Genomic DNA, 26,060 nt, shown 5'->3' with positions numbered 1-26,060 from the left:
AAGATGGGCGAGTCCTGGTGGAGAGTTCCAGCAAAATGTGGTTCACTAGAGAAGGCAATGGAAAACCACGTTGACATTCTTGCTGTGAGAACCACATGAACAGAATGAAAAGGCCAAAAAGATATGATACTGAAAGATGAACTCCCCAGGTCAGTAGGTGCCCAGTATGCTACTAAGGAAGAGGGAGAAATAGCACCAGAATGAATGAAGAGGCTGTGCCAAAGCAGAATTAACTCCCAGTTGTAGACATGTCTGTTGGCAAATGTAAGGTCTAATGCTGTAAAGAATAATATTGCATAGGAACCTGGAAAGTTAGGTCTCTAATCCAGATAAACTGGATGTGGACAAACAGGAGATTTCAAGAGTAAACATGGGCATTTTAAGAATTAGTGAACTAAAATGGACAGAAATGGGCAAATTTAATTCAGATGACCATTATATCTACTACTGTGGGCAAGAATCCATCAGAATAAAAGGAGAAGCTCTCATAATCAATAAAAGATTCCAAAATGCAGTACTTGGGTACGATCTCAAAAATGACAGACTGATCTTGGTTCACTTCCAAGGGAAATCATTCAACATCACAGTAATCTAATTCTATGCCCCAACCACAAATGCTGAAGAAGCTTAAGTTGAAAGGTTCTGTGAAGACCTATAAGACCTTATAGAACTAACACCAAAAAAAAGATGTCCATTTTTATCATAGGGAGCTGGAATCCAAAAGTAGGAAGTCAAGAGAAACCTGGAGTAACAGGCAAGTTTGGCCTTGGAGTACAAACAACGCAGGGCAAAGGCTAATAGAGTTTAATCAAGAGAACACTCTAGTCATAGCAAACAATCTCTTCCAACAACACAAGACCTGTTCTCTAGGAGCTGGAAAAAGCAATAAAATAGGCCTCTCCCTACAACTTCCAGAAAAGAATGCAGGCCTGCTGGCCTTTGATTTTAGCCCATTGATTTTGAATTTCTGACCTCCAAAAATATAAAATAACAAATTGGTTTGTCAAGCCACAAAATTTTTTGTCATTTGTTGAAGCAGCAGAATTAACTAATTCAGACGTGGTTCAAGTCAACCCACCTCCACCTGCTGCATCATAGGTTTTTGTCTCTCTGCTAGATTGTTCCTCTGACCTCAGAGACAGTTTGTCATCTCCAGCAATTGGGAGCCTTGTCCACTTTCTCCTACTAAATTTGACAAATCATGAATATAAATATTTTATCTAAACCTTTTCTCTAGTAGACTTTTATGTCTAACTGTATTCATACATCTTCACTTGAGTACCTAACGGCACCCAAAAATACATGCCTATAACTGAACTCATAGTCTTCCCACAAAAATGTACTCCCCCACATTGTCTCCATCTGAGAAAATGGCATCTCCACTTCCTGTCCTTTAACCACTAACATCAGGAGTCAACTTTGATTCCCTTTGCCTTTCACCGTACGTCCAATATGTTAGAAAGTCTAGTAGATGCTGCCTTTAAAATATTTCCCTATTCTAACAACTCTGACCACTTTTACTGTTCATTCTGTGGTCCAAGCCAATCCCACTGCTGGGCATACACACTGAGGAAATCAGAGACACGTGTACACCAATGTTAATAGCAACACTGTTTACAAAAGCCAGGACATGGAAGCAACCTAGATGTCCATCGGCCGAAAAATGGATAAGAAAGCTGTGGTACATATATACAATGGAATATTACTCTGCTATTAAAAAGAATGCATTTGAATCAGTTCTAATGAGCTGGATTAAACTGGAGCCTATTATACAGAGTGAAGTGAGTCAGAAAGAAAAACACCAATACAGTATATTAATGCATATATATGACATTTAGAAAGATGATAACAATGACCCTGTATGCGAGACAGCAAAAGAGACACAGATGTAAAGAAGAGACTTTTGGATTCTGTGAGAGAAGGCAAGGGTATGATGATTTGACAGAATAGCATTGAAACATGTATATGATCATCTGTGAAATAGATTGCCAGTCCAAGTTTGATGCATGAGGCAGAGTACTCAGGGCTGGTGCACTGGTATGACCCTGAAGGATGGGATGGGGAGGGATGTGGGAGGGAGGGTCAGAATGGGGAACACATGTACACCCATGGCTGATTCATGTGAATATATAGCAAAAACCACCACAATGCTGTAAAGTAATCAGCCTCCAATTAAAAATAAAAGTTAAAAAAAAAAGGCAATATATGAGATAGACACTTATAAACTTTGACATTGATTATTGATGAGCTCTAACAGAAAGTTACACAGTTTCCATTTAAATCATAATTTCATTATAGTTAAAATTCTCTTTTACAGTTTATGTCTTAAGCTCATTAAGCTCCTGTATCTTGTTATGTCAAAGACATTTTTTTCTCAGTTAATCTTGATAGTTGCAGTTATGAAAGAATTAGTTATTAAGTTAATTCCAATATTTATTTGTAAAATCAAGATTTACTTCATTAATATTTGAGTGATTTCTTTTACTAAGATGAAAGCATTTCTTTATCATTTATTGTCTCAGATATATTAAAAGTTTTTAAAGTCTGCTTGTTATAAACAAAAAGTAAAAGAACTAGTGAGTTGCTATATGTATGATCAGTTGCAGGTTAAGATAATCAAGGTCAGTTGATTATCTGTTTTTACTCTTATAAACTGGGATCATGATAATAAAATGTTTAAATACAAAAAATAAAAAATAAATAAGCCAGAAAAAATAAATAAATAAAATTTAAAAATAAATTCCTTCAGAGTCCTAAAAGATGGCTCTTTTTCCTCTTTTTCTTCTCAACATAAAAACCAAAGTGAATTTTTAAAAAACATGTCAGTTCACATAACTATTGTGCTCAAAACCAAAAATATCACTCATTTATTTCAGAGTAAAGTCCTTTCAAAAACCTACATGATACATACCCAAGGTTGCAGTGGCTCTGTAGGCCTTCTCTTCAGCTCTTGTCTCCCCACCTCACTAAACTCCACCCACATCAGCCAACTTGCTGGCCTTTGAATGTTACATGAACTCTCTTCCTTCCTGGACTTAGCATTTACTGTTTCAGAGAAATGCAGGGAGCACTATTACTATGTTTCAAGGTTGTTTCTTGTACAAATGAAAAAGTTGTGTGGGATGAAGGGCAGTTGGTGTCTCTGCCTAAGAGATGTGCAAAAATAGGAGAGATGGTGTAGAATTATCTCCAACAGGAATTTACCCATTTTTAACAGCTAAATAATCCTGATTTTGTTCACAGTCTCAGCTTCCACTAGACTATTGACTCATTTTAATTTATATTTATTGATAAAACAATTTCTAAGGCCACCATCACCCTAATACCAAAAACAAACAAAGATGCCACAAAAAAAGAAAACTACAGGCCAATATCACTGATGAACATAGATGCAAAAATCTTAGCAAACATAATCCAACAACATACTAAAAAGATCATACATCTTGACCAAGTGGGCTTTATCCCAAGAATGCAAGGATTCTCCAATATCCACAAGTCGATCAAAGTAATACACCACATTAACAAATTGAAAATTAAAAACAGTATGATGATCTCAATAGATGCAGAAAAAGCCTTTGACAAAATTCAACATCCATTTATGATAAAAAAAAAATCCTCCAGAAAGCAGGAGTAGAAGGAACATACCTCAACATAATAAAAGCTATATATGACAAACCCACAGCAAACATTATCCTCAATGGTGAAAAATTGAAAGCATTTCCCCTAACGAACAAGACAAGTGTGCCCACTCTCATGACTACTATTCAACATAGTTTTGGAAGATTTGGCCATGACAATGGGAGCTGAAAAAGAAATAGAAAGAACCCAGATTGGAAAAAAAGAAGTAAAACTCTCACTGTTTGCAGATGACTTGATCCTCTACATAGAAAACCCTAAAGACTCTACCAGAAAATTACCAGAACTAATCAATGAATATAGTAAACTTGCAGGATATAAAATTAACACACAGAAACCCCTTGCATTCCTATACACACAGAAAAAATGAGAAAATAGAAAGAGAAATTAAGGAAACAATTCTATTCACCATTGCAAAGAAAAGAATAAAATACTTAGGAATATATATACCTAAAGAAACAAAATACATATATATAGAAAATTATAAAAATAAAAAAAAAAACTGGTGAAAGAAATCAAAGAGGACACAAATAGATGGAGAAATATACCATGTTCATGGATCGGAAGAATCAATATAGTGAAAATGAGTATACTACCCCAAAGCAATCTATAGATTAAATGCAATCCCTATCAAGCTACCAACGGTATTTTTCACAGAACTAGACCAAAGAATTTCACTATTTGTATGGAAATACAAAAAAACCTCAAATAGCCAAAGCAATCTTAAGAAGAAGAATGGAACTGGAGGAATCAACCTGCCTGACTTCAGGCTCTACTACAAAGCCACCGTCATCAAGACAGTATGGTACTGGCACAGAGACAGAAATATAGATCAATGGAACAGAATAGAAAGCCCAGAGATAAATCCACACACCTATGGACACCTTATCTTCGACAAAGGAGGCAAAAATATACAATGCAGAAAGCAAAATCTCTTTAACAAGTGGTGCTGGGAAAACTGGTCAACCACTTGTAAAAGAATGAAACTAGAACACTTTCTAACACCATACACAAAAGTACACTCAAAATGGATTAAAGATATAAATATAAGACCAGAAAGTATAAAACTCTTAGAGGAAAACATAGGCAAAACAGTCTCTGACATAAATCACAGCAGGATCCTCTATGACCCACCTCCCAGAGTAATAGAAACAAAAGCAAAAATAAACAAATGGGACCTAATTAAACTTAAAAGCTTTTGCACAACAAAGGAAACTATAAGCAAGGTGAAAAGACAGCCTTCAGAATGGGAGGAAATAATTGCAAATGAAGCAAATGACGAAGAATTGATCTCAAAAATATACAAGCAACTCGTGCAGCTCAATTCCAGAAAAATAAATGACCCAATCAAAAAATGGGCCAATGAACAAAACAGACAGTTCTCCAAAGAAGACATACAGATGGCTAACAAACACATGAAAAGATGCCCAACATCACTCATTATCAGAGAAATGCAAAGCCAAACCACAGTGAAGTACCACCTCACGCCTGTCAGAATGACTGCTATCGAAAAGTCTACAAACAATAAATGCTGGACAGGGTGTGGGGAAAAGGGAACCCTCTTACACTGTTAGTGGGAATGCAAACTAGTAGAGCCACCATGGAGAACAGTGTGACGATTCCTTAAAAAACTGGAAATACAACTGCCATATGGCCAGCAATCCCACTGCTGGGCATACACAGCGAGGAAACCAGAATTGAAAGAGACATGTGTACCCCAATGTTCATCGCAGCACTGTTTATTTTTTTTAGGCTTTTCATAATAGTGTTTATTTTTTCCATATATTTAGATATAGCTCCCCATACAGCTATATGATTCACGTGTATTTTTTTTTCATTTATTTTTATTAGTTGGAGGCTAATTACTTTACAATATTGTAGTGGGTTTTGTTAAACATTGACATGAATCAGCCATGGATTTACATGTATTCCCCATGCCGATCCCCCCTCCCACCACCCTCTCTACCCAATCCCTCTGAGTCTTCCCAGTGCACCAGGCCAGAGCACTTGTCTCATGCATCCAACCTGGGCTGGTGATCTATTTCACCCTAGATAGTATACATGTTTTGATGCTGTTCTCTCGAAACATCCCACCCTTGCCTTCTCCCACAGAGTCCAAAAGTCTGTTCTGTACATCTGTGTCTCTTTTTCTGTTTTGCATATAGGGTTATCATTACCATCTTTCTAAATTCCATATATATGTGTTAGTATGCTGTAATGTTATTTCTCTTTCTGGCTTACTTCACTCTGTATAATAGGCTCCAGTTTCATCCATCTCATTAGAAGTGATTCAAATGAATTCTTTTTAATGGCTGAGTAATATTCCGTGGTATATATGTACCACAGCTTCCTTATCCATTCATCTGCTGATGGGAGTCTAGGTTGCTTCCATGTCCTGGTTATTTTAAACACACTGTTTAAAATAGCCAGGACATGGAAGCAACCTAGATGTCCATCAGCTGATGAATGGATAAGAAAGCTGTGGTACATATACACAGTGGAATACTACTCGGCCATTGAAAAGGATGCATTTGAATCATTCCTAATGAGGTGGATGAAACTGGAGCCTATTATACAGAGTGAAGTAGGCCAGAAAGAAAAACACCAATACAGTGCACTAATGCATATATATGGAATTTAGAAAGATGGTAACGATAACCCTGTATGCAAGACAGCAAAAGAGACACAGATGTAAAGAACAGACTTTTGGACTCTGTGGGAGAGGGCAAGGGAGAGATGATTTGTGCGAATGGCATGGAAATGTGTATATTATCGTATGTGAAATGAGTCCCCAGTCCAGGTTCAATGCATGATACAGGGTGCTTGGGGCTGGTGCACTGGGTAGACCCAGAGGGATGGGATGGGGAGTTAGGTGGGAGGGGGGCTCAGGATGGGGACCACATGTACACCCATGGCAGATTCATGTCAATGTATGGCAAAACCAATATAATATTGCAAAGTAATTAGCCTCCAATTAAAATAAATATTTTTTTAAAAATTTTAAAAATAAATAAAACAATTTCTAGGCAAGTGAATAAGAAATTAAATAAATGAATAAGATTTTCCATTTTACAGTAAGCAAATATAGTGCTGGAGTTTTTTCTTTTTTTTTCCCATTTATTTTTATTAGTTGGAGGCTAATTACTTTACAATATTGTACAGCATCAAAACATGTATATTATCTAGGGTGAAGCAGTGCTGGATTTTTTAAATCATATTTTAGCATACCAAGGTAATTCAGTTCAGTTCAGTTCAGTTGCTCAGTTGTGTTCGACTCTTTGTGACCCCATGAATCACAGCACGCCAGGCCTCCCTGTCCATCACCAACTCCCGGAGTTTACTTAGTTAAAAAATAAGTATACAACCTGTAGTTTGAAGATTCCTTCTCTTTGTAAATAAACATGCATACACATTTGTATAGAAAAGTGCACCAAAGTATTATTAAAAGGGTTAATCACAGCTTATTTTTATTTTCAATCCTTTGCCTTCTATTTCCTAACTTTCTTTAAATTGTATATATTATTTTAATTATCAGAAAAGGAAGTATTCTTAATTTGAAGTCTTTATTGTTTCATAATGTGTTAAATGTTTTAAATGAAAAGCAAGCTTTCAAAATTTCAGAAACTTCATTTAAACACCTCCACAAAGTATGAAAATCTTCTTCACCATCCTAGAAGCAAGACATTCTCAAAGAACCACGGTGAGAGCTGAGAGTCAATATTCTTCAGAGAATGGAAACTCAGGGTGACCGACACCACTGCAAGAGAAAGAGGAGGATTCATTTATTAAATCAGCCATAGAGCATTAATGTCATAGAGCATTACTCTATGATGCAGACAGGATGGGCTAAAACTCTAAATCTACAAACGCGTCCCTCCTTCTCCCCTGACAAGCACACATTAGGAGTCTGCTCCACATGCACACAGCACCTGCTTGTCCAATACCAACATTCATATGTAATATTCATTCCACAATAACAGGTAGTTTGACTCAGGTTATAATTTATTTATTTTTTTCATGTTTATTGACTCAGGTTACAATTTATAAGAGGGCACATTCGTAGGACTAAGTATGGAGGTCATTTCAGACACAGATGGGACTTTTGTCCCTAGATGATGAGAAGGGTCACAGTGACCAAATTTGCTGCTCTTTTTCACACATCCATGGATAAGCAGATAATGAGAACCCAAAAAAAAAATACAGGGTATCTCCAGTAAGGAATTTCTCATCTGTTGAAGAGATACCATGTACACCTTAATAATCATACAGCACAAAATGGGATCATTATTTTCTTACTTTATAATATATTAAAACACTGGTTATTCAGCAATTAGTATTAGTGCTGTTTTCTTTTTGTCCATGTTTGTATATTTCATTCTAATGTGTCCTTTTCAATTCAATTCATTATAAAGTGCATTTTTAGTGATTCCATATTCCAGGAGCTATGCTATTGAGTTGAGCCCACAAAGATATGTAAGTCTAGGCATTCACAGCCTAATGAAGGAGAACACAGAATTTAAAAGGCTTTGAAAACTTAAAAGCCGTTGAGTACAGAAGAGGAACTTTCCAGTTTTTTTCAACGTATCATAACTTTTCTTAGAATCATGGTATAGCTTTGCAACAATTGAGAGAGTTTTGAGATTTTCCACTGAAACTAAATCTTCGTTTTACCATTAATTTGTATTCTTTTCTCTCAAAACTCCCTTCAAAATTTCTATTTTGTCTCTTCAGTCCTGATCTCCTTCTTCAGTAATTAGGCAGCTGGAGTAGCATGTTAGTGACTAAGTCAAAGTCCAGGTGATAGGGGCTTCCAAAGGGATGTACCCCTGATGGACAGAAGGTACAGAGGGGTGAGTGTTGACCCAAGAAACAAGACACCCAGTCGATCTTACCTGGGCGTGTCCTGCTAACAACACAGAAGTCACTCACTGGAGGGTCCGTTAAGTTAATGACCTGCTTGTAATTCAGTATTGTGAAATTATAAGGATGAGGAAATGGGAGTTGGAATGAGGGGGGGGGAGGCCAATGAAGAGATCAATTTGAAATAAATGGATAATGTCTTGGAGAAGAAATGCCCATTATGGAAAAAACCCACCAGATACTTAGCGGAGGGGATGGAAGTAGGTCCACTGTGACTTCTGAGCATTGGTGCACATTGGCCTGCCTGGATCCCCTCCAGAAAAATATTAACATGACATTTTACAATTGCACATGGGCAAATATCAATGCAGGCTTCCCAGGTTGTTCAGTGGTAAAGGATCCCACTGTCCATGCAGTAGACATGGGTCCAACCCCTGGATTGGGAAGATCCCTTGGAGAGGGAAATGCCTGGGAAATCCCATGGACAGAAGAGCCTGATAGGTTACAGTCCATGGGGTTGCAAAAGAGTCAGATAGGACTTCACAACTGAACAACAACAAAACGTGAATGTAATGCATGATGGATTCATTATTATATAGTTATTATTAACATAGTCATTTACCCCTGATGCAAAGAGAATTAAAGATGAAACATGTTCACAGGTCCCTGAGGGAAGAGTGGGCTACAGGCACCCTGCCCTTTGTGTTTTCTGGGTCCCTCCACATTGAGATGAGGTGCAGCAAGCCCAAGGATTAGGAGCACAGAGTAGTGAATTCACCACAGTGTCCACTCTGGCCATCCTGTACAATGGCCACTCTTTCCTGGGCTTTCCTGGGACCCAGTCACATTTCTGTCAGTCAGAGATGGAGCCCTGAAGGAAACCTCTGGTCTGAGGTCTACAGGAAGCCCCTGGTTTACTCCTACACTGGAAATCAGGACTGTCTTCCAAGAACTAAGCTTTTGAAAACCTTAATTCCCCTGCTGACCTGCCTGCTACAGAAAACAGTGTATGTGTGAGATATCTGTAAGTCACTTACAATAGTATCTCATTATATCTTATATTTCTATTCAGGCCATCAATTGTTTTCATGTCTTCTGGAGTCAGCTCGAAGTCAAACACCTGGAAGGAAAGAAGAATCACATTAACCTCTCCCCCAAGGAGCCGGCCTCCCCCTGGGGACTGGAGAATTTTCCAGCTGGATGGAGACATGAGGAGGGGACAGGGAAGCTATGTCTGTCCTCAGCTTGCAGGTGAACAAGCCTGGGAGCCTCTGCTGAGTTCTCACCTCTCCTTCCCACACCTTCTCCTTCTCTCTCCACCTCACAAATATTACAGCGCATCAGTCCCTTATCTTTCTAAGTGAATCACTTGTGACAGAAAACAAACTAAAATCTTCTTTTTCCAAACTCATTGCCTTTGGACACTCCTGACTTGATACTGAACCTGAGCTAACATGAGACTGATTGCATCTCCCCAACACACCCTAAGGGTGACAGCATTCAGCTGAAGCAGAGTGGGAAGGAGCCTCCCCCTTGAAAGCCTGTTCAGGAATATGATATCAAACTACTCATTATCTATGATTGAACCTAATAAAAACTTTATGCAAATGCTTTTGCGCAGAAAGTAATGAAATTGTTAAAACATTAAAGAACACCTTAACAATTAAAACTTCACATCATAGTCATGAAAATGCAAGCAATGGCAACCCACTCCAGTACTCTTGCCTGGAAAATCTCATGGACAGAGGAGCCTGGTAGACTACAGTCCATGATGTCGCAAAGAGTCGGACACGACTAAGCGACTTTACTTTACGTTAACAATTAAAAATTCACATCATAATCATGAAATTGCGAGCCCAATTTTGTAAAGAAATTCGTTTTCTCCAAAGTGATCTAGTGTTTCAATGCAACATGAATGAAAGACTTGAGCATGTATTCTTTCCTGGAAGCTGGTAAAATGATACTAAATTTTAAATAAAGGAGAGCTAATCAAAAGTAGTTAGGACATTCTTAAAAAATAAAAAAAATTACCATTCTGAAAAGCAAGACTGATTTTTCACTTACGAACACAGTGTACATGTCTCTTTCAGATCTGGTTTCCTCAGTGTGTATGCCCAGAAGTGGGATTGCTGGGTCATATGGCAGTTCTCTTTCCAGTTTTTTAGCCCAGGTTGGATGCATGAGACAAGTGCTCAGGGCTGGTGCACTGGGAAGACCCAGAGGGATCCGGTGGAGAGGGATGTGGGAGGGGGAATTGGGATGGGGAATACATGTAAATCCATGGCTGATTCATGTCAATGTATGGCAAAAACCACTACAGTATTGTAAAGTAATTAGCCTCCAACTAATAAAAATAAATGGGAAAAAATTTTTTAATAAAAAATAAAGAACACAGTGTAGAAAACTGAATATTTAAATAGAAGAGAGACACCAGAAATGTATTTATGGAAACTTGATATATGACTGAGCTGACAATGAAAATCTGTGAGGAAATATGGAACCTTAGATTTACATTTAAATACACATAAACATGTATGTATCTATTTTCATATTATCTTAGATAATCAGTTCCAATTAGATTACAGAACCAAATTTAAATGGAAATATGGAAACAATTTATCAGGGGACAATTTCTGTTCCCCTTGACTTGGCCTGACCTGTAACCTGCATTGAATAGTGATATATCCCATAAGTGGTAAGCCAGCTCTGAGCCCAGGAAGAGGACTTTTTACCTAATCACTGACTTGGGGTCATTGCCCTGTGCTGAGATGAAGACTATGTTAGTTGGCACAGTCTAGTCAAATATCCATGAAAAACTGTACAGAGAAGTATGAAGGCCTATCTGACAAGAGCCACATCCACCTGCTAAAGCAGAACTGCCAAGCTGCTCTGAGCTGAACTTCAAATTCATAAAAGAGCCCAGCCAAGAGGACAACAGCTTAGCTGAGTGCAGGCTGATTGCCAAACCACAGAAGCAAGAGACACATAAAAGACCCCTGAATTAAATTCTGAAACTGAGGAGTTTCCTGTACAGCTATGGCTAAAGGTACAATAATGGTCTCCTACACCGAAAACAAAATACAATCTAGCAAAAATGGACAAACTATTGAAGGAGAACTTCACAAAGACAGAAACTCAAGAAGATTAAATATACAAAAATGAAACCTTATTAGAATTTGGTGAAATGCAAAATAAAAACACAATTTTTCTGCCCTCATATTCACATGTTGATGGTGTTAGAAATGAAATCTTTGAGAGGCAATTAGGTAATGATGGTGGAGCCCTTGTGAAAGAGAGTTAAACAACATCATATTCATGTAAGATATTTGGGAGAGCTCTATTGCCCCCTCCACCATGTTCAGATAGAAAGAGAAGCCTGTGACTTGGAGGAGCACCCTCACCTGACCACATGGGGACCCTGAACTCAGATCTCCAGCTTCAGAATTGTGAGAAACAAATTTAAATTTTTTTCTCAGGCGCTCAATTTGTGGTATTTTGCTAGATTGATTCAAACATTCAAAAAAAATCAAATAATTCAATTGCATCCATTGAAAACAAGGAAAACAAAATTTCATTTGCATGAAGTGACAGAATACATTGCAAATGTAATGCTCAAACTAAAACCTCCATTATCTGTCCAACTGTGACCCTCTTCAGACATGATGCCTCTCCTGTTGCCACAGCAGGAGGAGAAAGCCACCAGAAATACACACAAGGCATTCATGCTCAGGGAAAGAACAGGTAACTCGTCTTGGCCCAAAGACGGTCTGAGAGTCAGACAAAGAATGACCCTCGTGAAGGATACTCCTTAGGAACCCTCTCCCCACAGACTCACTCATCACCTGTATATTCTCTTTGATCCACTTCTTATTGTTACCCTTGGCCAGAACCACAACCCCACGTTGTATCTGGTATGAAGGGCAACCAGAGCTGGGGTTTTCTTATGCTTTTGGGCAATGGCAGAGAGAACCGGGTCCTCCAAGAGAATTAGTGGTTCAGATTCACCCTGGAAGGAAATTCAGAAATGCTGAGAAGCTGAGACTAGGTACTCAGTTTGTGAGTAGATTTCCCAAACAGACCAAGAGGCTCACTCTAGATCACTGCTTCTCAAAGTGTGGTCCATGGACCAGCATCATCAGTATCACCTGGGATCTTATTAGAAATACAACCATGCCTGAGCTGAAGACAAACTGAATCAGAACCTCAACTGCGTCACTTCCCATTCTGTGTTTACAAAGCTCTACAGACAATTCAGAGGCATTATTGAGTTGAGAACAGGACTGCCAAACTCATAGATTTTTTCCTTAATTTTCAGGGAGTGTTTTTTCTTCTACAATCAAGGGTATGAAAAAAGAAACTGAAGGAAAAGACCAAGAGTAGCTTGTAAATTTCACTTTTTCTAAGGTATTGATAAAAATTGAGTGATCTCAAAATAAGAGACATTTATTTCATCATTATTCTACTATGGATGTTTACAAAAATGGTTCAAGTTGAATTTCTTTTCTATCATGATAGACCTAGGAGTTATATATTATTATATTATTATCTCAACTTAAGACATAAGGTAAGTGAGTCTTGGAACACCTATTTTTTAAAATGTGTTCCTTAGTTAATAGGTAAATCATGACATAAACTTGTGTCTCTGGTCTCAATTGGGGGATTATATATAGATTTTAATGCAGACATTTGTTACTGATGAGTCAACAAGCTAATACAATCTAGAAAAATTGGCTGGGTGATGAGAAGATGAAAGAGAAGAAACCATTCCATTATTCCTCTCTCTCCCTTCTTCCTATGAGAGTTACCTGAGTATCTTTTTATTTAAACTATCTCATCAAAAATTGAATTTTACATAAACTCCCTGTTGCTTTCATTAGAGTTCAATACCTTCCTTTTACTCTTTGGGATCCCAGAGCACTATAGGCAACAAGAACAATATCATGTGACTTGCAGAAATCCAACAGTTTCCTCTGGTTGAGATAAGGGTGACATTCCACCTGTAAAAAACCAGTAGAGAAGAGTGTCAGATATTATGGAAACATAATACTAATATGACAAAGGGAGACAAAAAGTTTAAAAAATGATAAAGGAAAAATGATAACATTAAATGTAAACTGGAAATATTAACATCAACAGAGAAACAAAGAAAAGTGTGTTTATGTTTATACAGTTAATTTATGATGGACATAGATAGGAGAACCAGTCCAAAATTGACTAATCAAAACATGGACTCTACATTTGAGTAGACATTCATGAATAAACTATTTCATAGACTGTTAGCATCACCATGAGCCTTTAACTTCACCCTCTAACCTGGGTGATTTTCATAATGTCCAGCACAATTTTCTGAACTGTGTTCCCTGCTAAAGACTTATAAATGCTGTGACACCAAGATTTAGGAATCAGCCATCAGAACCCCACACAAACCCTTAATACCCATTGCAACTGATTTGACTCTATTAATTTACCTCTGATTCTATGTTTTCATGGTTTTCCTTTCTGTAAAAAGCTTGCTCCAGGGCACTTTCAATCTCCGAACTGGTCATGCTATCATCTCAGGGAAATACTTCCTTCCTCTACTTCTGGGTTCTATTCATGATTTACCAGGAAGCCCTCTGCACTTTCTCCATCCAAATTTATCAGACAGAGATACCATTATGGGTTCTATTCACACCATCCAGACAGGGGCTCTACTCTCTAGAACCTTCTGTCCACAAATGTAGGATGAACAGGAGGGGAGGACAAACAGACATCAGGCTCCAGTGCAAGAAGGATGTTCTGAAGAGCAGGAGGGAGTGTAGCTGAGCTGCTCACCTGGTTGCAGACGGGCTTGTACTTGAGCCCCGGCTTGTTCAGGATCTTCTCCAGCTACTTGTGGTTGAAGTTGGACACCCCGATAGACTTGGTCAGTCCTACATCCTTACACTTCTCCAGGGCCTGGGAGGGAAGGGTGGTGAACAGTCATTTAAAATTAGTGATAGATCAAGAATAAATGCTGGAAAAAATCTGTAAAAGTATCATCCATCAAGAACTAACATTGATTATCAAGAAGAAAAGAGGGGAAGAAGACATTATACAAAAAGAATTATCATCTCCTCTCTGAACCCTGGAGAAGACATATCACATGGAAGGAAAGAGATACCTGTCTGCACTGTCCCATAATCTCCTCCTCCTTTCCTCTCTGGAACATTTCAGCAATGGTTTCCTCCCCACAACCCCAGCATCACAGCCCTTAGACTTTATGAACTGCTGGGTCTGATGGTCCACAGCCCATTCTTACAGGTGGAAGAAATGAAAGAGGTTCCCAATCTCCTGGCTCCTCTTCTGGTCTCTCTCCTCCCCATACTCACCTCCCATGTGCAACAGAAATCCACTGAGTCAAATACCAGTTTTCCATTTTCATCTGTTTGGCAAAATGTCCTCCCCTGGCTGGAATAGAAGCAGTAATTTTAGAGATGTCACAAAGTAATTTCTCCATATTTAGCCAGCCTCCCAAGCACCAGGAATTAAACCTCCATGAGATGTGTTTACAACTTTCTAGATACTAATCTTTGCCAAGTGATTTTGTCTATGTAAGCAATGTCTTCAGGAGGGAGATTTACTCTACTCTTTTGCACTAAATATATGTTGTAATAAGTACAATTTTTCTAATTCCTAAAACGGACTTCCTGTGATTCTGTGAATTTTGTCTCTTCTTGTACTTGCCTCTTTAGAAGTGCTTCTGTGAGCTGGGAATGGCAGTAAGTTACATGGCTTTATATCCAGAATAAAAATTGCAATCTTGACCTGGGCTAGATAATCAGATTTCCTTTTATCTCTGAGCATCAGGTGCCCTAGGGAAGGCATATGAGCCAGGAAGGCTCTCCTTAGGTTGATATGGAATGTGGACGATCCAGCCATGCTCTCAAATATTCATGACCATGAGCCTTGAGCTGCCCCATTATTTGCCACTAATGGAAAATGTTCAGTAAAAATAAAGCAAACCACGAGTGGTGCCCTGATAAGGGATAGAAAAAAGGAGACATTTCTGAAGAGTACTGCAACCCTTAATTCTGTCTGTGGCTGGAACTTACCATCTACATAGTCTATGAAGCTATTTTGCGTCAGATAGCTTGAGTTCTGTAACATGAAATCAGTTGTTCTAAGTAAACCTTTCTTAATGGCTAAGTGCAAACTACAAACCTCATCTGAAGACAGGGGAGACTGTAGGCAAGGTTTCCCAAGTCCCTATAAAGGTATGAGGTTTAGACCCACACAGAGGGAGCACCACCAAATCTGCTCAACTAGAAAGGGTGAAAGGCAAGATAAACTCATCATGTTCAATGTAAGGCAGTGTCATGCTTACTACAGCTGCACCAAACTCTTGGTTCATGAAATTTCCAGAGAGTCAGGAGTCATAACCAGGACTGGGTGCAGAACTGGCTTATTTCTATTTCCGAAAGTTTTCAAGAAGAGACTCTCAGATTATTTAACTCCTTTTTCTGGGAGGCATATAAGGAATTCAAAGAATCTCAGTAAAAAGCAACCTAGATGCCCATCAGCAGACGAATGGATAAGGAAGTTGTGGGACATATACACCATGGAATATTACTCAGCCATTAAAAAGAATTCATTCGAATCACTTCTAATGAGATGGATGAAACTGGAGCCCATTATACAGAGTGAAGTAAGCCAGAAAGATAAAGACCAATACAGTATACTAACACATATATATGGAATTTAGAAAGATGGTAATGAAAACCTTTATGCAAAACAGAAAAAGAGACACAGATGTACAGAACAGACTTTTGGACTCTGTGGGAGAAGGCAAGGGTGGGATGTTTCGAGAGAACAGCATTGAAACATGTATATTATCTATAGTGAAACAGATCACCAGCCCAGGTTGGATGCATGAGACAAGTGCTTGGGCCTGGTGCACTAGGAAAACCCAGAGGGATTGGGTAGAGAGGGAGGTGGGAAGGGGGATTGGGATGGGGAATACATGTAAATCCATGGCTGATTCATGTCAATGTATGACAAAAACCACTACAACATTGTAAGGTAATTAGCCTCCAACTAATAAAAATAAATGGAAAAAAAAAAAGATGATCACAAATGATTACTTGGGGGATTCTACTCTAGTGTAGAACCTACTAAGACAAATCTTACTCCAACCATCCAGGCAAGTTGATGAACATTTTAACACAAGATATAGCATTGATGTGATCACACAAATTTCCAACCTTCAGAGCCAGTGGATAATGCATAATATAGAGATTGACATAGTCCAGTTGAAGACTTTTCAGTGACTTTTCCAAGGCTGGTCGGACCAACTCTGGTCGAAAGGATGTGCACCAAAGCTGCAGACGTTAAGAAATAAAATTTGTGTTAATGAGACTTTAGGTAATTTTTTTGGGGGGGCGTACCATGTGGTTTATGAGATATTACTTCCCCGACCAAGGATGGAATCCCAGCTCATTGCAGTAAAGTACCACAGCTTAAGCACTGAACCACCAGAGAACTCTAATACTTTAGGAATATACCAATAAGCATAGTTCACCAAACAACTCTTCACTGAACAAATGATCCTATTATATAATTTTCACCTGGGCACAATCACTTGCACACATGTGCACACACACAACACACACAGTACCTTTGAAGTGCAGAATACATCTTCTCTCTTCACAGTGCCATCTGCAACCTTACTTTGAATGGCCTGGCCTATCTGCTCTTCATTTTGGTACACATGAGCACAGTCAATATGGCGGAACCCAACCTCTATAGCAAATGGTGTGAATTCCAGAGCTTCCTTCTTAGCAACCTACATAAGCAACAAAGATAGAAGCTGAATATCCACATAAGAAATTGCTAGACACAAGCTTTCACCTTCCCAACATAAACATTTCTTTGTGCCTTTGGTTAGTCCTGTATGTGTGGTGATGAATGCTTGATGATTTCCCTGAACATTCCTGGTCAGTGGTTAAGTAGACACCCAGGAACCCTTCAACCTGAGGCAAGCAGTGGTTGATTGTTGGCATCAGAGGACCTCAAGACCACCTGCAGGTTCATTGATTTGCTGGAAGAACCCAAAGAATTCATGGTCATGGATATTATACAATGAGATGTTTGAAGATAAGTCAACAAAGGTGTAGGATGCCTGGTAAAAGCATCAGGAAACAAAGTAAAAGCTTCTAAGACCTCTGTCTACCAGTAAAACCACAAAGAATACACCACATAAAAACTATGTAATCAAGGCATGCAAAGTGATGTTCTCATATAAATTGTTGTTTCTATTCAGTTTCTCAGTCCTGTTCAACTCTTTCTGACCCTACTCCAGGTTTCCCTGTCTTTCATTATCTCCTGCAGTTTGCTCAAACTCATGTCCATTGGGTCAATACTGCCATCCAACCATCTCATCCTCTATTGTATCCTTCTCCTCCCGCCCTCAATCTTTCCCAGAATCAGGGTCTTTTCCAATGGGTTGGCTCTTTGCATCATGTGACCAAAGTATTGGAGCTTCAGCTTCAGCATCAGTCCTTCCAAGGAATACTTAGGATTGATTTCCTTTAGGATTGACCAGTTTTGTCTGTCTCCTTGCAGTCCAAGGTACTCTCAAGAGTCCTCTCCAACACCACAGTTCAAAAGCATCATTTCTTTGCACTCAGACTTCTTTATGGTCCAACTCTCACATCTGTTCATAGCTACTGGAAAAGCATAGCTTTGACTATATGGCCCTTTGTCAGCAAAGTAATGTCTCTGCTTTTTAATACACTGTCTTGGCTTCTCATAGCTTTTCTTCCAAGAAGCAAGCGTCTTTTAAAATTCCTGGCTATAGTCACCATTCGCAATGATTTTGGAGTTCAAGAAAATAAAGTGTGCCACTGTTTCAATTTTTTCCTCATGTATTTGCCATGATGTGATGGGACTGAATGCCATCATTTTAGTTTTTTTTTTTTTTTTTTTTTTTCATCTTAGTATTTTTAATGCTGAGTTTTAAGCCAGCTTCTTCACTCCCTCTTTTGCCTTCATCAAGAGGCCTTCTAGTTCCTCTTCCCTTTCTGCCATTACGGTGGTGTCATCTCCATTCTTGCCTGGAGAATCCCAAGGAAAGAGGAGCCTGGCAGGCTACAGTCCACGGGATCGCAGAAGTCAGGAATGACTGAGCGACTAAACCACCATCACCACAGAGGAATGAGCCAGTGAGCTTCAGTAACATCCTGACCCCTTCATCCCCCTCACCCCACTTTGCTCTACAAAGTACACAAGTCTTGTCTTCTATCTGCAAAATGTCTCTGAATATGTTTTTCCATTTTATGAATTAGAATAGTGAGACTCAAAGTTTAAGGACCAATCCCTTGTCACATCTACCCTAAAGACAAGATAGACAGCAAACTTTCTCGCTTCCAGACTAGAGATTTACCAGCCCATCTTAAGCCCAAGCGCTGCAAACCATACTTTAATAAAAAGACATTGAAAGTGAAAGTGTTAGTTGCTCAATCGTGTCCGACTCTTTGTGATGCCGTGGACTATAGCCCATCAGGCTCCTCTGTCCACGGGTTTCTCCAGGCAAGAACACTGGAGTGGCTTGCCATTTCCTTCTCCAGGGGATCTTCCTGACCCAGGGATCGAACCCAGATCTCCCACATTGCAGGCAGATTCTTTACCATGTGAGCTACCCGGGGAAGCCCAAGAAAATATTACAAAACCTGGCCTGTAAGACAGTAGCTTTTCCCTTCAAATGAGACTATATTTTCCCTAAGAATAAGTTTCCAAGCAGAAACAGAAATATGAGGCAAAACACAACAGGAGTGTTTCTTCCCTGCCATCTAGCATGCACCCCACAGTAGAAAAGCAATTCATTCCCATTATTTTCCATTCACCTCATCTATAGGACCTCCCACCTCAAATACTTCTCTGTGTCATGGCTTTTTGGAAGGAGGAAAGAGTTATGAAATTAATTAAATATACAGATGAACCTCACTGTTGCAATCACCTTCAAAGCAATGCACCTGACAGTTTTCTTGACAGTCAAATCTCCTCTTCTGCCAAGCTGGGAAAGAGATGGAAACCGGAGGGGAACCCAGAGTAATCTGCAAGTGAGCACAACCTCAGACCCTGATGCAGAGTGGAGACTGGATGCTCTCTCCCCTTTCACAGGGCATGGTTCTAGCCTGGTTAGTGACCCTCCCAAAGTAACCCAGGAACTCAGTGCTTGACAATCCAAGTCCCTTCCACTCATGTTACATTCACTTACTATTTATATCTCAACCCACAACCAGTACTGTTACCTCTGGAGGTGCATAGGTTCCAAATCCCAGGACAGGAATGAAGTGGCCGTCATTAAGCTTCACCTTCTGGCCTTTGGGATCCATTGCCTGTTTCTCCTCTGAGTAAGTAAATTGATATTTTCTTCTTCCTTCACAGGTTATAAATAGCAGGACGTTCACATCCCAGCTGCACTGTCCAACATTAGCAGATATATTGTAGGAGAAGTGTGATTAAACTAGTGTCCATGGAGTAAGAAGAGGCTTAAAGACAGTCAATTTGTTTGACTTTTTTTTTATCAGCATAACCTCAAGTATTATATACTGATGAAATTGGGTGGGCAATTATGGACCATTAGTTAGACTAGAAACTTCTAACAACAATCCCTTTTGTTTTCCTATTATGACCATAATGTCAATCAAACATCAATTGAAAAAGTCATCCTACAGAACAAACACACACACATACACAAATCACACAATCCGAAAGTGTTTAATAGCATTTTTTAAAATGTTACCCCTTAATAAAGAATCAAAACTTCAAATGAAAATAAATTTGTTTCTTTATATTTCCCACCAGGAAAATTATTATGCTTTACAGACCTGACTGGTGAAATCCTGAACAGGATACAGGAACCAGACATTTTGGCAAAGTACTTATTGGAGATTAGTTATTAATATCCTTAGGATACCATATGCACTGTGCAAAGAGACTCTGAGTATTTATACATTGTACTTAGTTATATAACTTTAAGAGTACTCTCATAGATTAGCACTGAAACATGTATATTACCATGCATGAAATAGATGACCAGTCCAAGTTCAACGTATGAAATGGGGCACTCAAAGCCAGTGCACTGGGACAACCCAGAGGGATGGGATGGAGAAGGAGATGGAACAGCAGTACAGAACAAGGGGACACGTACAACCATGGCTGATTCATGTCAACGTATGACAAAAGCCACCACAATATTGTAAAGTAATTAACCTCCAATTAAAAGAAGTAAATTATTTTTTAAAGAGTACTCTTATAATGTAGCTGATACATATTTTACATAATTTACTAACGGTTCCACATTATTCATAAAAGAAAAAACTATAAACAAATTAAAATAACACAAATTTGGAAAGAAAACAGAAGTTACGATGCACTGATATACGAAAATGTTGTGAAGATAAATAAAATTTAACATGTACAGTGATGTCAGCAAACTGGTGAGGTGGGAGGACTGAAATCTCCCATGGAAAGACAAGAAAAGAAAGAGAAATTAGTTGTAAAATAAGTCAAACAAAGATTGACAACAACAAAGTGAACAGGCAATTAGGAAAAATCCAGAACAGAGTAGAAGGAAATTTCATCATGTATTACTCACTTGTACCCTCCTCCTGCCTGGTACAGTAGTGCAGTCTTGATCAGCTCCCAGTTGCCTCCCTCAAACCAGAATGATCAGAGGAAACCTTATGTGCGAGGTTCCAACCAACTTGGGGGCTGCCTGGAGACTGGTGTCTGTTCCACTTAACTCTAAGCTTGAACTAAAGAGCTCCTGGAATGCCTATTGCAGCTGCAGGGGAACTATATATTTATGTTTGTGTGTATGTATGTATGTATATATATATATATATATACATACATATGGAGCCAAGGAAAATGAATAAGGGTGGAGACATAGACTAGACCATGTATTAAAAGACTCTGAATAGAATGGGGGTGTGGCTTTGGGGGACAAAGTGCATTCAAAAACAGTCATAAATTCACCAGAATCAGATAGCCAGTCTTGACCAGGTAAGATGCTGACTCAAAGTGAACTGAGCCACGCTTACTTTCCTATTGGGCTGATCCCAGGACTAGGAGCATGATGAGTTAACTAGTGAAAGTTATGACAAGGAATAACTCTACCAAGAGTGAGCATTTGCCTGTTTCAAGTACCCAACTGAATGCACACACACAGGGCCACACACACATCTGGATGGGGCAAGGCGGCCATCAAAGAGGGGCCTGATGAGGAGCAGAGTCTGGGGCTCTGATGGTGTGCCAGGGCTGCACCACATGCACGGCTGCCCGCACCAGGGACTGCTCCAGCACGCCTTCCTCCAGCTCTGCCACTCTCTGGGGCAAAGGTGCCAGTGCAGAGGAGGGGGGTGCACACTTACAAGGAGTGGAACCAGTCTGGACCCAACCCTCAGAGTTTTGCTCCAGCATCTTGGGACTTGCCTGGCCCAGTAGGGTGGGGACAGCTGCTGAGCACGGGAGAAGCCTTTGCTCACACTGGGCTCTGGCTCTAGCCTGCCCCTCCCCCTCCCACCAAGGTGACAGTTGCCAGCATGACCTGGGAAGGGGTAACCCTGCCCTCCCTCCTCAGCTCCAGCTCTGCCCCAAGCCTCTGGGCACATAGACTGTACAGGGACGGGTCTACACAAGGACACCCCTACAAACCGGGACAGGTAACTTTTATTACCTAATTTCATAGAGAAGGAGGAAGCTAAGCAAAATGAGAAGAGAGAGGAATTTGTGTCATAAGAAACAATAAGAAAAAAAAACTGAAAAGGTCAGATATTGAGACAGAGATTAATAATTTACCAAAATAATTTATCAGAATACAGAATTATAAGAAGAATGCCACAATATCTAGGGAATAGAACATACTAACATTCACAGTGTAGGGGTTCCAGAAGCAGAAGAGATGGGGAAGAGGTCTGAAAATATAGGTGTGATGAAATTATGGCTAAAAATTTCCTTTAACCTGGGACTTTCCTGGTGGTCCAGTGGTGAGGATTCTGTGCTTCCACTGCAGGGGGCACGATTCTGAACCTGGTCTGGGAACAATCTTGTAAAGGTGATTAAAATCTTGCGATGCAAGATATTCTTGGTTTCCCTGGTAACCCTAATATAATGACAAAGTCCTTAAATGTGTGACCTGGGACGGTTGTAGTCGAAGAGAAGGTGGGAAGATAGGAGCATTGGATAAAAGATTCTAAGATGCTACAGTCTGTCTCTGAAGATCTTGATAGAGTCTACAAGATGAAGATGGAAGAGTTATCTTGTTGTTCAGTTTCTCAGTATGTCCAACTCTTTGCCACCCCATGGACTGCAACACACCAGGCCTCTCTGTCCTTCACTATCTCCCAGAGTTTGCTCAGACTCATGCCCATTGAGTTGACGATGCCATCCAACCATCTCACTATCTGTCATCCCCTTCTCCTCTTGCCCTCAGCATCAGGGTCTTTTCCAGTGAGTTGGCACTTAGCATCAGGTGGCTAAATATTGAGCTTCAGCTTCAGCATCAGTCCTTCCAATGAATATTCAGGTTGATTTCCTTCAGGATTGACCAGTTTGATCTCCTGGCTGTCCAAGGGACTCTCAAGAGTCTTCTCCAGCACCACAGTTTGAAAGCATCAATCCTTCAGGGCTCAGCCTTCTTTATAGTCCAACTCTCACATTCATACATGACTACTGGAAATGCCATAGCTTTGACTCTACAGAACTTTGTTGACAAAATGATGGCTCTGTTCTTGAACAGGTTATCTAGATTTGTCATAGTTTTTCTTCCAAAGAGTAATCATCTTAATTTAATGGCTACAGTCACCATCTGCAGTGATTTTGGAGGCCAAGAAAATAAACTCTGTCACTGTTTCCAAGTTTTTCCCATCTATTTGCTGTGAAGGGATGGAACCAGATGCCATGATCATAATTTTTCAAATATTGAGATTTGAACTAGTTATTTCTCTCTCCTCTTTTACCTCCATCAAGAGACTCCTTAGTTCCTCTTTGCTTTCTGCCATTAAGGTGATGTCATCTGCTTATCTGAAGTTACTGATATTTCTCCCAGTGATCTTCAACCCACCTTGTGATTCATCTAGCCGGGCGTTCCACATGATGTACTCTGCATATAAATTAAATAAACAGGGTGACAATATATGATTTTGATGGGCTCCTTTCCCAATTTGGAACCAGTCCATTGTTTCGTGTCCTGTCACATCCTGTTGCTTCTTGGCCTGCATACAGGTTTCTCAGGAGCCAGGTAATGTGGTCTGGGATTTCCATCTCTTTAAGAATTTTCCACAGTTTGTTGTGATCCACACAGTCAAAATCTTTAGCATAGTCAATGAAACAGAAGTAGATGCTTTTTTATGGAATTCCCTCACCTTTTCTATGATTCAATGGATGTTGGCGATTTGATCTCTGGTTTCTCTGCCTTTTCTAAATCCAGCTTGTACATCTGGAAGTTCTCAGTTCACATACCACTGAAGCCTAGCATCAAGGATTTTCAGCATTGCTACCTTGCTACTCTATGAAATGAGTGCAATTGTGCAGCAGTTTCAACATTCTTTGGCATTGCCCTTCTTTGGGATTGGAATGAAAACTGACCTCTTCCAGTCCTGTGGCCACTGCTGACTTTTCCAAGTTTGCTGGGTTATTGAGTGCAGCACTTTCACAGCGTCATCTTTTGTGATTTGGAATAGCTCAGCTGGAATTCCATCACCTTCACTAGTTTTGTTCATGCGAAAACCCTCTTGACTTCGCATTCCTTGATGTCTGGCTCTATGTGAGTGATCACACCTTTATGGTTATCCCGGTCACTAGGGCCTTTTTTTTGTATAGTTCTTCTTTGTATTTTTGCCACCTGTTCCTAATCTCTTCTGCTTATCTTAGGTCATACCATTTCTGTCCTTTATTGTCCTCATCTTTGAATGATATGTTCCTTTGGTATCTCTAATTTTCTTGAAGTGATCTCTAGTGTTTCTCATTATATTGTTTTCCTCTATTTCTTTGCACTGATCACTTAAGAAGACTTCCTTACCTCTCCTAGCTATTTCTTAGAACTCTGCATTCAGAAAGGTAAATCTTTCACTTTTTCCTTTGCCTTTTGCTTTTCCTCTTTTCTCAGCTATTTGTAAGGTCTCCTCAGACAACCATCTTGTCTTGTTGCATTTCTTTTCTTGGGATGGTCTTGATTACCACCTCCTATATGATGTTGCAAACCTCCACCCATAGTTCGTCACACACTCTATCTATCAGATCTAATCCTTTGAATCTTTTTGTCATTTCCACTGTATAATCATAAAGAATTTCATGTAGGTCATACCAGAATGTCCTAGTGGTTTTCCCTTCTACTAGAGGGAGCACGTGCCACTGTTACCAAAATGGTGTGTGTGGGTACCGCTGCTTGTTGCTTCAAAGCCAATAATCAGGCCAGGTTGGTGGAAAGAAAAGTTTGTTTGATTTCAGATACCAGTAACAGGGCTGTTGGGGTGACAGACATCGATCCAGAGCCCAACCTCTCTCCACTGGAAACCAGTGGGGTAAGAGCCCTTATAGACAGAAATGACAAGGGTGCTATATGCAGAAACAGCACAGTCAGCTCTGACAGTCATCTTCAAATTGGTCATCGGTGGTCTGACCCGTGTCATATTGATTGCTTTATGCACATTAGTCTTCAGTTCCAGGACCCATTTGTTTGAATTTCTTGAGGCCAGTACTCAGAATTGTGGCAGTTTATGTCATGAATGTATTCTGGTCATCATGTAGTTAACTTCTCCACCAGGTGTTTTACTATTTATAAGGAAGCTCACAGGATATGGTTCAGAATATTATCTACAGCCCTTTGAGAAAGAGCTGAAGGTCCCTGATTATGCTTAATGACCACATTGTTATTATTTAGTCTCTTTTGACCCTTTTCCTTTGTGTGTACATTTCTCAATCCTCTGATTAAACTTATTCTTTGAAGTTTTCCACAAAGAGCAGGAAAAGGACATGGTACAGGGGCAAGGAACAAAGGAGTCTGCTTCATTTCACCACCCATCAGCAGAAAATTGGATTAAAGGTTTACTGAGCATTGCCCCGCCAACCAGAGAAAGACTTTCCCCACAGTCGGTCCCTCCCATCAGGAAACTTGCACAAACCTCTTATCCTCATCCATCAGAGGGCACACAGAAGAAGCAAGAATTTCAATTCTATGGCCTTCAGAATAAAAACTACAATCACAGAAAACTAAACAATACGATCACATGGATCACACTTTGTGTAACTCATGAAACTATCAGTCATGCCATGCAGGGCCACCCAAGATGGACAAGTCATGATGGAGAGATTTGATGACAGAGAAAGAATGGTAAACCACTTCAGTATTCCTGCCTTGAGAATCCCATGAACAGTATGAAAAGGCAAAAATATATGACACTGAAGGACAGGACCCCCAGGTTGGTAGATGTCCAACAGGTAGGTGTCAGGACACAGGTCCTACACCTACAGGTGTACCTACACCTACAGGACACAGGACCTGTGTAGGACACAGCTAGGTGTCCAATGTGCTGCTAGAA

General features: G+C 39.7%; 1 pseudogene; it reads right to left on the bottom strand.

Moving 5' to 3' along the window:
* Positions 1-7,282: 7,282 nt before the first annotated feature.
* Positions 7,283-19,850, bottom strand: LOC133044373 (dihydrodiol dehydrogenase 3-like; annotated as a pseudogene).
* Between the last annotated feature and the right edge of the window lie 6,210 nt (positions 19,851-26,060).

The sequence above is a fragment of the Dama dama genome, chromosome 23 (genome assembly GCF_033118175.1).
Source record: "Dama dama isolate Ldn47 chromosome 23, ASM3311817v1, whole genome shotgun sequence".
Taxonomy (NCBI): Eukaryota; Metazoa; Chordata; class Mammalia; order Artiodactyla; family Cervidae; genus Dama; species Dama dama.
This window is presented reverse-complemented; position numbering and strand designations above follow the sequence as displayed.